The sequence below is a fragment of the Lagopus leucura genome, unplaced genomic scaffold (assembly GCF_019238085.1).
Source record: "Lagopus leucura isolate 7727_CA_CO unplaced genomic scaffold, USGS_WTPT01 Super-Scaffold_100017, whole genome shotgun sequence".
NCBI classification, from domain to species: domain Eukaryota; kingdom Metazoa; phylum Chordata; class Aves; order Galliformes; family Phasianidae; genus Lagopus; species Lagopus leucura.
The window spans coordinates 10,994,045-11,009,922 of NW_024962271.1; the positions used below are offsets into that span (position 1 = coordinate 10,994,045).

General features: G+C 42.4%; 1 protein-coding gene across 1 annotated transcript in view; it reads left to right on the forward strand.

The window, feature by feature from the left end:
* Positions 1–6,325: 6,325 nt before the first annotated feature.
* ADCY7 (adenylate cyclase 7) overlaps positions 6,326–15,878 on the forward strand; it is a 49,600-nt gene continuing 40,047 nt past the window's right edge. The window contains exon 1 of the mRNA XM_042876929.1: positions 6,326–6,446. The gene's annotated coding sequence lies outside the window, so the exon portion shown is untranslated. The remainder of the gene's footprint in view (positions 6,447–15,878) is intronic.

The following is a 15,878-nucleotide window of genomic DNA, read 5'->3' on the forward strand; positions in this document are numbered from 1 at the left end:
TGAGCCTCATCTCTTCAGAGTTAAGAAGATAAGACTCAAAAGGTGAATTCATTTCCTCCAGGTTCTGCAGAGACAGATGAAAGGGTAATGTTGAAGAGGAATGTGGGGTTGCCGTTCCTTCTCTAATGGAGGCATTGCTTTAGCTCAGCAGCTTGTAGTTATTACACGGATTTTTAGTAAGATGTGTCTTTCAAATAGGAACGTGATTTGTGTAGCCTGATTTCAGTAATGTTCTATGCAACTCAAGCTGGTGTTCTGTGACAGCCAGGCTGCTGTTTTGCTCTTTATGGCACAGTGTGAGTTCAGCAGCTCCAGTCTGTCTGTGGTTTAGAGACAAAGCCACGTCAAAGTTGGCTCAGGGCTGCAATGCTGCTGCTTTTCTGAAGAGCCTCCTTGCAGCTCATGGCACTATGCATTAGCAGCTGTTCTGCAATCCTCATCTCAGCATTAGCACAGCTTCTGGCCTGTAATTAGACAGAAGGAACAAGCAGGGTGTGTTTAGCTTCTGTTTTTTGACTTAGAGCTAAGTGATTAAGTAACATGCTGTAGTTAGTACAGAAATAACAAAGACTTCCAAGGCTATAACTGAGGTGTACATAAGAGGAAGGTGACAGGTGTCTCTGGATGTGGCTGTTTGTGGCAGCCTCACTCTGTAGTGCCTGCGTGCTGCCTGATGTCTGCCTGGGTGTGAGCTCAGTGCCGGCAGCGTGCAGGGCTTCAGCTGTGTGAGGTGTTCCCAGCTGCCTTCCTCGTGTCCTGCCTTCAGTCTGCTTCCATCACGGGGCTCTGTGTCGTCCTCTGCTCTCCGTGATGCGTGAGCCAGTACTGCTCAGCCTGGGTGCTGTTGTTCATCCCACAGTTAAGGAAACATGTCTTTCTGAGATTCCCAGCGAGTATAGTCATAAATTCCCTTTTGATAACATTGCCTTGTAGTTGACCACGAGTGTCCTCTTGTACTGTAATCAATATTAAAATGTGTTTAAAGGACTTTGATTAAGTCCTAAGGTCTTACAGTGCGTACTTTATATTGGGGAAGGAGGGAGCGTTAGTCTTTTATAGGCAGATAAATGTTGAAATAGCCTACATGTGACTCCTTGCAACTTGTTACTTTTCTCTCTGGGAGGAGTTTTGTTATGACCAATAACATCAGCGCTCCAGTGAATTGAAGAAAATATTTCAGTAAGAAGGTCTTAGTTTGTAATTTATCCTGGATTTTAGTCATTAGGTGCATAATGTCTAATTTGTGATATCTTTTTTATTTCTATGGAATACAATTTTTTAGTATTAGGGCATTCTTTTTAAAATGTCTTTCTCAGAACCAGTTGCTGAGCAAAGCACTAGCAGTGTCTGACTTTCATTCAGGCGCTGTTCTGCCCGTGTAAGCCAAATGGAGCGTGCAGATGCTGCTGGGCTGGGTAGCAAGCGTGGTGGAAGCAGCCATCAGAGCTGGGTTGGGAGCAGTCTGAGGTCACTGGGATTTACTCATGGGCAGCTGAAATAAATGGCAATGGGCAGTAAAGGGATCATTTTAAATGCCAGGTGTTCTTAGCACCTGGCTCGTGTCAGCCCTGGTCCATCTGTTACATTACTTTCAGGTAGGACCTGCTGCTGGAGCCGTGCTGAAGGGAAATGGGGACACACTGGGGGAGAACAAACTTCCTCCTTGGGCTTCTTGTCTGTAGCTGGTTCTCCGTTGTTTCCTCTGAACTTCTGGGGCTGAGTCAAAAAAACCCCAAGTTCCAGTAGCAGAATGGGTTTTCAATTTCAATTTCCTCATTTGAAAGGAAGCTGGGGCACAGCTCTCAACACTTTCTCACTTCCCCCCTGCTGGGCTGCTGCTGGAGGGTGGCCGGCACCGCAGCACTGGGTGGGATGGGGGAAGTGGTGTGTGAGGAGCACAGCCGTGTTTGTGAGGTACACTTTTACTGCAGTAAACTAAAATAAATCGTAGAGAAGAGAAATTGTGTGTTGTCATTATGAGCGCGCTTTGATCAGGATTAATCTGGGTTTGAGGTGAAAACCCTCTGAAAGCCCTTATTGCAGATAAAAGCAATGAATCAATTGTGATCTTTACTTACTCACCCTGTATGTGGTACATACACTCATGTGTGCGTGCCCTGTGCACTTCATTAGAAGAGGAATACAGGTAAAGAATACTCCTGTCCATTTATAACTCATAGGTTGCTGGCCGATGTATTTCAGTAAGAAGCCTGAAGGGAGCATCAGCATTGCAGTGTGTTTCCTCACGTGTGGGGTGGGAAGAACATCTGCTGCCCTGCCCATGGCTGCTGTTCTGAGCTCAGGAGCTGATTGAGGTTTGGCTTTTGGGGGCCCCATTTTGCTCTGCTATGGATGTTCATTTGCTGCTCATGAGTTTAAGAATTCTTTCTCAGCGAGTGCTTTACATATGTCCAGCAGCTTCTTTTGGGAATGTCCTGGAAATGTCAGATTGCTTTCTGTGTGCTGGTTATGTGCAAATGACTGTTGATGGCTTTGTAAAGTGTATTTTTGGAAAATATTCTCCTGTGTCTGAAGAGGAACAAGGGAGTAAATTGAACCCTGGGTGGGTTCATGGTGTGATCCCATGTCTGTCGGTGGGACAGGGCAGCTCTGCCTGTTTCCTGAGCTGGTTCTGGAACTCTGGCCAAAGCGGCAGTTTCTATAGGATAAGCAGTTTTTTTTTTTTTTTTTTTAATTTTTAATTATAAGTGGGAACTTTTTCCTCCAAAGGAACAGAACAAGCAAGATAGAGGAAGTGGGAAGGCAGCGTTGTTGGACTTAAGGAGACGGGCAGGGGCCGTTGTTGTTGGGCTGCATCCTAAAGCTGCAGGCTGCTGGAGCAACCAGGGCTGTGTTTTGTGTGCCATACTGCTGGTGGAATTGTTAGCCCCACTGCAGTACTGCAATAGAGAGATTTGTGCTCCTCTGCTTTCCTTGTGCAATGGGAAATGAATGTGAGAATACTTCACTCAGTTACTTCTTAAAAATCTACAGGGTTTTTTTTTTTTGTAAGTTCCTAAGGAGTGTCCTGTTTATGATTTTGTATTCTCTGCTTTTGGATTACAATTAGCAAACGAATGCTACACAGCAGTTATAATCCCCCCCTCCCTTCTCTCTCATGATGCTGCACCGTAGAAGAAGGCAGGAGATGCATCACAGCACTGCAGAGGCAGACAAAACCAGGAACTGATCTGAGAAAGTGAGAATTTAGTTTTGTAACTATAAATAATATGCAATGCTTTCAAAAAAAAATAGGAAAAAAAAGCAGCACAGTTACCATGTAAATCTAATTGGACATGGTTCTTACAGCACCACAAATATGCAAGGTCTCACACAGGCAGGGTTGTTCAACCCCAGGAGCTGAGGTGTTGATTGCCTGCGTGCTGGGAGCTCACTGAGCCATAGAGCTTTGGTGACATCACTTGTCAGTGGGAGCAGAACTGGGGGCTGCTGCCTTGCTTCTGGCCAGGTGCAGACCAGTTAGCTAACAGCCTTACTGGACAGTGGTGATTAAATTGGGATTCATGAATAATGTATTGAAAGAATGAAATAATTGTCTTGTTGTGTTTTTTGGCTTTTTTTTCCCCTCTAGATTTTGGACAGATTTAGAATCAAGCTGTTCACTTTGTTATATTGACTGTGTGTGTGTTCTGTAACTGTTGATAAAACATGTCTAGACAGGGAATTTGGGTGTAGTTGTAGCTCAACTGGTTTACCATAGTGGCTTAAGTACTTGTTTTAAATGTTGAATCAATTTTTGCCCTACATTCATCCAGGCTGTCAGAAATGCATTCTGCTGTACTTCACTGAGGTATGGTTCCCTTGCCAGTGATGGTTAAGCTTTTCTTAGTTATCTCTGCTGCTGAAAAAAACTTACACATGAAGAAAGCTAACTAAAATGTCATTCCTGGAGAACACAGAATCAAAAAGCTGCTGTGCTTGTTTGTCTTTCTGGATGGCTTCTCATCTCTGTGTACAGGTGTCCCGGGCATCATTCTTTGATCTTGTGCATTTACAGATGGATAACCAGCGTTTTAAGAAGCACTTGCCAAAAAAAATATCATGCTACTTGATGGTAAGTCTGTGAGGAGTGCTGGCTGCAGAAAGTGTGGATGCATAAGCTGGTTAATTTATTTTCTCATTGAAACCAAGCCAGGGAGTGAGGCAGCACTTCTCCGGCACACTGTGTATTCAGCGTGCTGAAAGCTGTGCTAAGTAACGCTGTGTGCAGTTGGAATAGTTGGAAAAAGGATGGTGTGTTTCTGTTCTTACACGCTGTGAAAACATTCTCACTAGAAACAGAGGGGTTTCGAGAGCGGGAAAAGGTGGCTGAGGGTAGAAGAGGAATGATTCCTTTGACTGTGGCTCTCATTTGTGGAAACAGGCTGACTGCAGGTTGTAGGCAGAGAGGCCCTCTCTGCAAGGCAGCAGTCAGTAGTGCTGTGCCCCCATACATGAGTGCATTGAGCACTTTGGGGCTTCAGAGCTGCTTGGTGTAGTGCCTCTGCAGGCTTGCTCACTGGGCCTGAGCCTTGGAACAGCTGGCTTGGGCCTTAAAACCAGCACTGACTGTGTAGCCATTTCAAGTAAATTGCTCTGGAGGCACAGTACCACCAGTACCACTGGGCTCCTGGATGCCTGGGGTAGCTGACAGTCACAGACACCAGCTAACTGTGCACCACGTTCTGAAGAAAGCTTTTAGGTGATGCTGAAGATTTCCAGTCAGTGCAAAATGAACAATTTTGCATGCTGTTCTTTGAGCCTCCCTTTTTTGACATGTTTCCTGGGGTCTGACTGATGCTCTCCTGGGCTCGCATCTCTGTGCTTCACACTTGCTACAGGCCTATCTCTACCTGGCAGAAGGATCCAGGCAAGCTTGGATTCTCTCACCATTCCCTCAGCTGCTGCCTGGCCCTCTGTTGGGCACAAACCCCTGGGTGGTCTGTTGCGTGGTTACCATGCAATTTGAGTTCAGACCTGAAAAACTGGTTTTTATGGGCACTAACCACCTGTTCTGTTAGGGAACAGCCCAGGTAATTGCGGATGGTCTTTTAATGATGCCTTGTTCAAGTGTGGAGGCTGAGCACCACTCCTTCCTCAGTACGTTGCAATACAGTCCATCCTCCTAACTGGGCTCTGGGTCTTGAACAGGGATGTTACCTACAAAGAACTAGAAATATCCAATTGACATTCAGAATGTAGATGTCAGATCATGCGTAATCAAAGGAATTTGTGCAGCGGAGCTGTATTTTGAATCTGTGTTTTCTCTCCCTCTCCAGAATGGTGCACAGTCAGGCAGTCTGTATGTCTGCTGACATGTTGGGGCATAGCAAAGTAATTTTGGTCCTGGTAGTTCTTAGCCCCTGCCTGGGGAGGTAACTGGTCCGCATGAAAACCTGGGAGGATGACTGCAGAGAAAGTTGCTGAGGAACGAGCCATAATGCCTCCTGTGTGCATTGCCATCCTATGTAAGGCACACGTGAGACAGTTTGTTCTGGCTTCATTTACAGGAGGAGATAGTTTGTACATTGGCAGTTGTTAGGGGAGATTTTATACGTTACGAACCCCCATAACTTCTGATACTGAGTGGGTTTGTTTTTCCCTCTAATTTTTTTCAAAAGCGTTTTAATGCTGTACAGCTTCTCTTTCTCATGCTTTCTGAATTTTCACCTGTTCTTGACATAAGTTTAATTTCTCTCTGTGGGCAAGTGCTGAAAGCTCTGATTAAAACACACAGTTTTGTGATGTAGTGTTATACTAAAAATGTCAGCTAGCATAAATATTCTGATAAAGCTGTAAGCTTGTCAGCCAGGAGGCTAAATCATTCTTATAACTTCCTTCCTGCCTTAATGGAGAAGGCTGCAAACTTCTGTGCACTTTAATTGGGCCTGTGACTTACACTTTTGTGTATGTTTCTCTACTCATTCTAGATTTCAAGCACACTAAATGAAGGAATATATGAGCAAGGTTACATGCTGGGTTTCGGTAGCGTGTGAGACGGTGTTGTGTTGGGGCTGTTATCTTGTTTTTCCTCTTATGTGCAAGTGAATAATTTCTGAACAAGAACTAGCTGTAAGGACCTTAAAAGCAGGAGTATTGAAACAAACCTCTGGTTTTTTTATTGATGAGATGCTGGTGTTTCTTTTGTTTCATTTGAGTCAGAGTGAGCACGTTTCTCTTTGGGGATTCGTTCGTATAGATTTACCATGCAGTCAGTGAGTTCCTTGATGCTCCTGAAGATTCACCAAATATTTGCTGTCTCTTAGGCTGATCTGTTAATGGCTTCTGTGGGATCATAAAAGGATGAACTGGGAGAGACGTTTGTTTGCTCGGAGCAGGAGTGGCTGATCCCTGGGAGCAGTGGGGAGCCCAGACCTCTGGCCCCATCTGCTTGTGCTCTGGGGCAGAGCTCTCTGGCCTCCCCTCTGCAGACTGCAGGAAGGAAGGTGGGGACTGCGTGCAGACTGGTACTTAATTCAGCATTGTTGCCTTTTATTTAAATGACACGTTTCTCCATGCATTTTTGTGCTAGCTTCCAGTCATCATCTCAGCCAAGAGGAAACCTTTGGGGAAGCTTAAAGTCAAACAAAACTTGAAATAATTGTTGTATTAGTTAATGCATTTCCTGTTGTGAATACCATTTTCTGTAACTCTTAATATTTGTTTATTTTAGGTTACTTACATTCTGGCTTTATGCTCACGGTACAGGTTTATTTTCACCCATGATGTTGATAATGCAGACATCTAGTGCTCACAGTGCATGCAAAACATCTCCTCGTCTTGGCATGGTTGATTGCAGCTGTTATATTTTTATTTTATTTTTTTTTACTTTTGTGCGTCATCCTGTCTAAGAACTCAGGATTTCATAAATCAGTGTTTTGGGTGGGGAGTTCAGTGAATGTTAGTTTCTTTGTTCATTGTCCATAGCATTATCTCAATATAAGAACTTATTCTTCTACTGCTCTTAATTTGTGCTCAGTACCTTTAAGTGACCCTGCACAATTCATTTCCCAAAGGGACGTTGTACTGTTGGTACCTTTGTTACAAACCTGCTGTGGTTTAACTAAATGTTACAGCATTTCTATGGCTGTGTGTAGAGTAGCTAAAAATGTAGATGTGCCTGTTCTGTGCGTGGTTTAGGTCACTGAAGGGTTGCATATGGTTTGTGTTTTTTCTTACCCTCAGATGTTTGGCTGCTGGCTCCTGAATGAAGCAGGCTACGTGTTAGGTATGAATACAGGGTTTGTCACGTCGCACAGGCTATTGCATTTCTGCTTCATTTGTTAAATTTTTGCCTTTGAGACACTTTCTTTTTTCAAGCATCATGGTATTCCCTGTTGAAAGTTTGTCAGAGACCGTTAAATGGCTTAATTAAGTGTCAACAGAAATATCTGAAGGAAGTTGTTAGAGTAAAAGCAACTTTTGGACATGAAAACGTTTGAGAGCGTTGCGTTAGAAATACAAAACGTGTACATGTTTGTGCCTTTTTTTTTCTTTCTCATTGGGAAATAGTATGTCTTTCTAAACTGGAAATGAAATGCAGGACGACTTGGTTCTGTGATTTGCGTAGGTGTGTAAAAATGTGTAAAGCATATAAAATGTATTTACATAAAAATAGTCACAACAGAATTGATGTTTCTCTGTTTGCACTAAGAACTCTCTTATTAAAAGCATGAGCTGAAGCTTCTTCTTTTGATTGTGAAACTTCTTCATTTAGTCCTCCCCCGACGTGCACTTACACACAGGTACTTGTGGTGTGTGTCTTACCATGTGACAGTCTAAGATGGAAGAATGGATTTTTTCCCATGTGAAGTTACTGTTTTTTAGGTGGCACTCAGCATGATTAAGCGGTGGAAGCACAAACCTGGCAGCCAGCAGATGCAGTTGGTGTTGATAGGGTGATCCTAGCAAGTCCGCTTTTCTTCTGGCTTTTTCTGCCTGCAAAACGCTGATGCTAACAAGAGTACAGGAGGTGTTAGGTGCTCCTCTGGGAGGCCCCTCGCAAAAGCAGAATGCGCTCTGGGCATTAACGGTAATTTGGCTGCTGGAACTTGCCCAAAGTATTAGCAATATATTCTTGCTCTTTCTGAAAAATAAAATAACAGATCTTTTTCTAGTAAGCAAAAGCGTGGATCCTGCTCTGCAGCCCGTGCAGAGTCCTGGCTTCTGCCGGCACAGAGCTGCGGGGATGGCTGCAGGGCAGCGTCTGGCTCAGCACTGACTCACAGGAAGGAGAGCTGCTGCCCAGACCGGTGCCGCTGCTCAGCTCCATCCAAGTGGTGCAACCGCAGCCCTCCGCCCTGCTCGGGGAACACGCCTCGCATTGCCTTCATTTCAGTGGGGTAAGCCAGCCTGGCTGGGGGGAGGCTACTCTTGTGTGTACTTATTGGTTCCCCTTTCTTAGATTCTTGAGTATTTCCCTGGGAGTATGGACTGGCTGTAACTGAACTGGCAGTCACTGTGGCAAGCATTAAAATAGAGACTGTCCTGGCTACTTGCTAACATGAGCGGCCTGTTTTCCCCAAGCAGGTGACCTTTCCCATCACTGAACCTTCCCTAGCATCTCTCTGGGCTCAGGGCATGCAGGGGGCACAGCTCCTTCCTGCCTTCGCCCTGCTGCCAGCCGCAGCATCTGCCCTGGCTGCGCTGTGTTGCTGTGCTGCTGGGCTTATTAGGGGAAAAGGAACGAGAACCGAGAGGCGCCAGTAGGTTATTTTTGAGCTGAATTTGCTGAGTGTGGGCCTAGAAATAGTTGCATGCTCATAACGAAACAGCAGTGTCGCGTGGTGACAAGGTAGGAGCAAGCAGTGGGGAGGGAGAGAAGGGGAAGCTCTTTTGAACAACTGTTACCAGCAAAGCCCCTGTCCCAGAGCTGGAGCCAGATCCACGGGTGTAGTTGTTAAAAATGAGCAGCAGAAGTTCTCTAGAGTTCTGTTCACTAAACTAATTTAAACCAGAAAGGGAAGGAGGCGAGTTGGGCGGGAGTTGATTCATTAATGTGAACTTGCCAACTTGTCATAGCAGCTGTTTGGATTTGAGTACATCCCTGGCAGCAGTACCTGTCGTTTCACTGGTAGGCCATTGGCCTCTTATATTAGGGTTCATTTACTTGAGCAGAAACTTATACTTTGGAAGTAATGAAATAATGGCAATAATCTACCAATCAGGTTGAACCCTACATTAAAAAATGTAGTAGTTGGGTTACAAATATGAGAAAGGGATGCAAGAAGCCCTATGATTTTATCTGCTGCTCTGCCTTGCTGTTGTTCAGGTATATTGAAAAAGCCACCTTTAATTCTCAGATGATTAAACCATAAATGAAGGACTTTTTCCCGCTTTCATAACTGAATTTGCAGCGCTGATTGACTCTGTTTCTGTAACTGCCGTGACTATTGCTGGGAGCGGAATGACTGGCATTCAGTTATCCTTAACATGCATTCTTATTTAATTTTATATTCAAAAATAAGTATAATAATATGATGCAATAACTTAATTATTTTTATGTGATATTTAAAGCCTGGCATTGTGCTTCCTGCCACGGCCAAACAGACTTTCTCCTTCAGGGCTAATTTCTGCAAGTATAAGATTAAAGTTAAGCAAAAAGTTTAATTGCAAAAGTTGATGTTTACTGTATTGCGTTGTTATAGTCCAAAATGGTTTGTGTCGTACAAGCTTTGGACTGCTGTACTCTTAAAATGTCTCAAGTATTCATTTATTTTGTCAGCACCTTTGTGGATGGGTGCTGGTATTAGTTCGGCCCCTTTGAGAGACAAAAGGGAGCACGCCTCACTCAGAGCCAGCCAGCGGGAGATCTTGGGAGGGCTGAAAGTTGGAAAATGGGTTAAAGCTCTTTGCTTTAACCACAGCGGCCATCCTTGTCATTCATAGGCTGAGAGCTTCAGATGGCTTTGAGAATTTGTATGTGCACAGGATGGAAAGAAGGGATTGCAGGCAGGAGAAATGCCTCTGCAATTTATTATGTTTTAACCACAGGATGTGGTTGTTAAAATAATATATTGGGTTTTTGGCAATGTTCGGATTTCAGGCCTGCTCTTAAACTGTAGCGGACACTTTAAGTGATAGTTAAAAGCAGTCAGAATTTTGAAAAGTAGGGAAATGGCCGTGGCACTAATTAAATGGGTGTTTTATGCTTCCATGGGACCTCCCTGATTTACCAGGTAAGATCTTGCCAGCAAGCTGTGAAGCTTAGGTTTTCTTCCCAGGTTTGCTTCTGAGGAACTTCATGGTTTTCATGCTTTTCCTATGTATGGCTGCTTGCTTTCCCCTGGTGTTTCTAATTTGGATCATGGATTATCTTTTAGGATGCTACCATTTGGTCAGATCATGGAGCTACTGCTGAAATCCATTTTTAGTCAGAGTTTTTTTGATGTAATATACTTGGAGAGGAAAAAGAAAAAAGCCAAAACCACGTATTTCTTCCACCAGCAATAAGAGAGAAACTTGGGATTTTATGGAGTTTAGTTACATTGTATAGTTATATTTTCATTAAAAAAATTTTCCTTTTCTCAATTTTGATTTGGTTACTTCCTAAATTGTCATTTCTGTCCCTTTTTATTTCATTATGCTCTCTGACCTGGTTCTGGATGACTAGTGGAAGTGCATCACTGTATTATCAGCGTGGCATATTTTCTGTCTCTTCTAGTAGATCCCACAGCTCTCAGATCTGCAGTGCTTTTCACTGGGGCTAGTTGTGGTGTACATCCACATCTTGTCTGTGCTGGTGCAGCCCTGTTGCTATGAGCCCTGCCAAGGTACAACGAGCGCCAGTAGGAACGTGCTGACAGAAGGACAGCGTGTGTTGGAGCCATGCTGGGTTCTGGCAAAGAGCTGCCATTGATGCTGGAGAGCTGTGAGATCTTGCAGGAGTCATGTGTGCTTTGCAGCTGCCTGTAGTAATGGTGTTTCTATCCTTGCCTTTACTTATAAAAAATTGCAATTCTAGATGAGAAATAGTTTAAATGTTGCTAAGTTCTTAATTACTTACATTCTTGCACCAGATTGAGAACTCTAGTTGCTGAAATTCAAAAGCACTCCAGCAGTGCTACGAAACCTTTAAAACTGCTGGAGCAATAAAGATCGTAGCAAAAAATCTTGGAGACCTCGCAGTACTTCTGGGATGGGCTCTGCATGTGTCTTATTACTTCAAACTTCCTGCTTTCAGGAAATAGTTCCTGTGTTAATGAAATATTACTCCCCAGAGAGCAGGAATCAGTCCTTGCATAGAAGTCCTGTTTTCCAGGCATATCCAGAGGGACATCTGTAAGATGTTGGTAGCCACAGAGTTCCAGTGTAAGAAGAGGTGAAATGAAGGAGGGAACTGCAGATTGACCAGGAGCTGCAACTAGTGCAGTCACAATGCTCTGCTCTGCTGTTGTTTAGAAAGTTTAAAATTTGTTTTATGGGAGGAATCGATACACTTTTGGCTTTTCTTGTGGTTTTCAATGTAATTTTGAAGGTAGTACTGGAGAGGAAGTAGTCCCAGTTTTATCTAATGCTGTTTTGTTCTGACTTTTGTTCCTAAGCATTTATTTCATTTCTCCAATAAGCTGCCTTATATGTCGCTGATTAAAGTAAGCTGAAAGCCAAGCATCAGCTCAATTTATCTTTCTTTAGACTGCTATTTAGGATAACAAGGAAGAGATTTTTTCCTGCTAAACTGTAAAGTAGGAGGAAATATCTTAGTCTATGTATTAATTTTAGTTTACTTCATTTATGCTTGTTTATTTTTTTAAAAAAGAGAATATGAATTGTATTTTAAGGATTTCTGAAATATATTGGGGAGTTCTTAATTATGGACTCTAGTTTCTGCAGGTGATAACTTTAGCAGCGTTACAAAATGGTGTCTGCCTTTTAAGACACTGAAGTATAGTGTGACATTTTAGTAACCCAAGTTACATATTTCCTGAAAGAAATCTTTTGTGTACGTATTCCAATAACATGCATTTTGTTGTAGATTTGGTAAAAAAGAATTCCAAACCTGGCCCTGCTAAACACTCTGTCACTATATTTTGCCTAAAAGGACTTCAAGCGAATCTCAGTATTTCGGTTCGAAGGTGGTATGAGAGATTTGCTTTAAAATTTTCTCGTTCTCAATATGATTGTGATTAATTTGATCTGAATTAAGGTATTTCCACAACCGTACAGATGTAGGATGAGCATTCAAGGTAGGGCTGGAGCACCACTTCTGTTACACCTACTGCCAGGGTAAATTCTTGAGACTCATTGAAGTTAATAAACAAACCAAATAGATAACCAAAAACCTTGCAGTGCTTCTTTACAGAAGTTTGTGGAGGCGTCAAATGAACCAGTAAGAATGTCTGAGTAAGGAGATTGGGAACACTTTTTACAAAACAGTATCCAAACCCAGTAATGGATTGTATTAATATTAAATTAAAGAAGCCACTGATCAAAAGTTGGATGTATATCTCATAACTGGACCAAGAGAAAGACATGAAGGGGAGTGCTTTGTAGAAGAAAAATGAATCTGAACTGCTACTTTCAGACTTTCTGTATGATTTCTGTAACCACAGTGAAATGTGAATTTCTACAGGTTAGTTGTGCTGCTGAGTGATGAATGAGCAGATGTCTTCAGTAAAACCGGGGAAACGAAAGTAACTGGGAGGTCTGTACTCTGTGGAGGTGTTGCCTTTGGGTAAAGTACGATAAGTCTGGGATTTTGTAACGCAAAACTAATCCGTCCCTCTCCTTGGAGCTTCTGTTAAGTCACATTTGTTGTTTCTTGAAGTTAATGAACTCTCTCCAAAATTGGCTGACAACTGTTTTCATCTCTGTCTTCTTCATACAACAGATTTCTTCATACTAAAAACCTAAAGCAAAGGAAAACATTGTAAGAAAATTGAAGTAGTAGACAAAAGGTTTTGCTGAAGAGTAAAGAGAAGAGATGTCGTTATTGGTATTACAGCTCGGCTGCAGGTTTTTCACCCTGTAACAGTTTTAGCTTGAAAAAACTTTTAAAAAATAACAACAACAAAAGCAATAGAAAAAAGAAGAAAACAACCAAACCAAAATCAAAACGGATCTGTGCTGCAGGTGCACCATTGATCCACCAGCTCAACAGGACATAAGCAGCAAATTGGTAGGTGTGAAAAGGAGCTGCTGTCAGAGCAGCAAGGTGCAGTGCGCTTGGTGGAGCCGCTAAAATGTGCCTCGGTCAGAAGGAAGACAGCCTGTGCCCATTCTTAGGGCAGTAGGTGCCTGTGGTTAGCACTGAGCGCAGGGAAGTTTGTCTGTCTTTCTGATCAAGAAAAGGCTCAAAGTACTCAGCCTGCGTATCACTTCCTGAAACTTGCTGCTTGTCAGCAGAGTGCTGCGTGCTGACAGGCTTCAGCTACAAAAACAGAATAACCTTTTTTCCTCTTTGTAGATGTCTTCTACATCTGTTCTCTTGCTTGCTGTCTCTGTTTTCAGTGCTGGTGTTTGCCATGAGACTTGCTGCCTTCAGGTCCTGGTCCTGACACTGCTTCCAGATGAGCAGCTTGGTGCCAGTGAAGTCAGTCTTACATATAAGCCTTTGTCAGAGGCTTTGGGGAAAGTCGTATTTTCTGGAACATTTTTAAGAAATAAAATAAAACTGAATTCAGTGAAATTTTGGGAATTTGGCATAGTCCTTAATGTAACCCTCTACTAGCTAATCAGATACATTGCAAATACAAATTACAGGAATGAAGCCCCTTCACAAATACTGAAAACATCAGTGCTCAATTCTTTCTCTCCTCTTCCAGAATCTCTGACCAGTGTTCTTTCTGGATGGTTTCAAAACAGCATCACAGTGTGTTTTTCTGAAAGGCGTTATGCAATTCTGGAACACCTCAGCTGTCAGGTGTTTCCCTCCCTGTCCCACCTGAGTGCCAGTAAGCAGCTGCCTGGCTCTATCCCTGGACAGCACTGACCCATTTGTAAGAAGCACGAGGCGTCTGTCTGCTGATGACCAGGGAGTCATCCTTAATGCTAGAGAAATATTGGGGCGTGAGTGGAAACTAGCTTGGGCATTCCAGGTTGAACATGTACCTCTATTAAGGCATACAGAGGTTAAAGTCTTATTTTTATCTATGTGTACACATGTGCATACATGTGCTCGGTGGATTTCTAGCTCCCTTGATAGATCAACTCTGTGAGATGTTGTTTACCTTTTTTATTTTTTTTCCTTTCTGTTTTAGATCCAAGGCTGTCAGCAGCCTTTGTCAAGGTCTTGACCTTTCTCTTAAGAATCTTTTGCAGTTTCCACCTGACTTTTATGAATTGATGTCCGTTGGTGTGGCTTGCTGAAGCTAGCTGCTGTGCAGAAAGTAATGTGATTTGATTACAACTTGTCCTCGTTCTTATGTCTGTACTGGACACGTGGCCCATTGTGACAGAAATGCTTCCAGAGGCTTTGATGCTGAGTAGAATTGTGTCCAGATGTGTGTGTGTTCACGTGGACAGAGGTGTCTCTGAATACAAACATTCTAACACGTATATTGTTATCCTTTCTTATTTTAGGCTAATGAAGATAAGTGCTTTTTGATAACACTGTGCTTAAGCCTTTGAGGTACAATACTGTTTTATTTGAAGAGGACAGTACTTTGTCATCCTTGACAAAAATTTATAGATCCAGAAATTGTCCACTGGAGAGAAGGTGATTGGTGCTATATGACCCGATCTTGTGAAGTCTCCAAAATGAAGTGTGCAAATGTGGCATATTGCTGCCACAAAAGTAGATGTGTGAGCTGTTAATCTCTGAGAGAACTGCAGTGTTATGCAGTAAGATTTGAGTGACCTTGAGGGCTGGGTTAAACTTGGATAAAATAAGACATTATGCTTTTTTTTTTTTTTTTTTTGATCATACATGTCTTGCATAGTGGAAGGTCTCTGGAGTTGATAAAAATCTTAAGTGTTTCAGTTATAGCAGATAGTTTTGAAGCCATTATAACTATGAAGGAGGAAAACGTTGCAAATTTTTCTACAAGAAATAGGAAGTACTGGTGTTGATCTGTGAGTCCTGCAGTATTTTGTAGAGTTCTGTCTGCTTTCAAGAAACGTTCAGAAGAAATTAAGACAAGTGGAAAAACTGAGTGCCTATTTTGAGCGGTGATTTTAGTGTGTATGTACTAGCAAGAGTTTAACAGAAAATTACTGCAGGTTTACTTGAATCCTTTTTTACAATAAAACGCTTTCCATTCATGGTCATTTCATGCCAGACTATTTGGCAGTTCCATTTGCTATTCAGTCTCCAAAGTGAACCTCTACTAAATGTGTCTTCTGCTCATCTGGAGATAAAATTTTCAGTTCATCGCATCTTAGGAGTGTGCTTCCCTGCTCTTGTGCCTCAAGACAAAGCCAGTAGGCAGAGTCAGAATGTATTCACTTCCATGCTAGCAGTACTGCGATAAGCCTTCATTCAAAGCTGCAGGGTGCAAGGAAGGAACTTGTAAAAGTTGATCTTTGAATGTTATGCTATTTTGAATTATACATTGTTTTATTCAATGAAACTGCTGATGTTTCATCTCATATGTAATAAAAGTTATTGGAAAAACATACAGCTCTTATTACGAAGAATGCTGTCAGTTAAGAAAAACATTCTTTCATTTTTAGCAGACTCCCATTTGCTGTCATTACTTGCAAAGCACTGAGATCAGTTAGCACCAGGACAGTACCTCTCATCAGTCTTTTGCCTTCATCTCAGACATTTCCATCTATCATTATTTCAGACAAGTTACTTTCATTCTGCAGCTTGACCCAGTATAGTTAAATATTTAATTTTTTCTTGTATTGATTTTTCTAGGCCAAAGTTTCATTGTCAGTGGGGAAACTGAATAGTATTTTTCTTCCATGAGCTAAGAGGGTAAGAGATAGAAAAA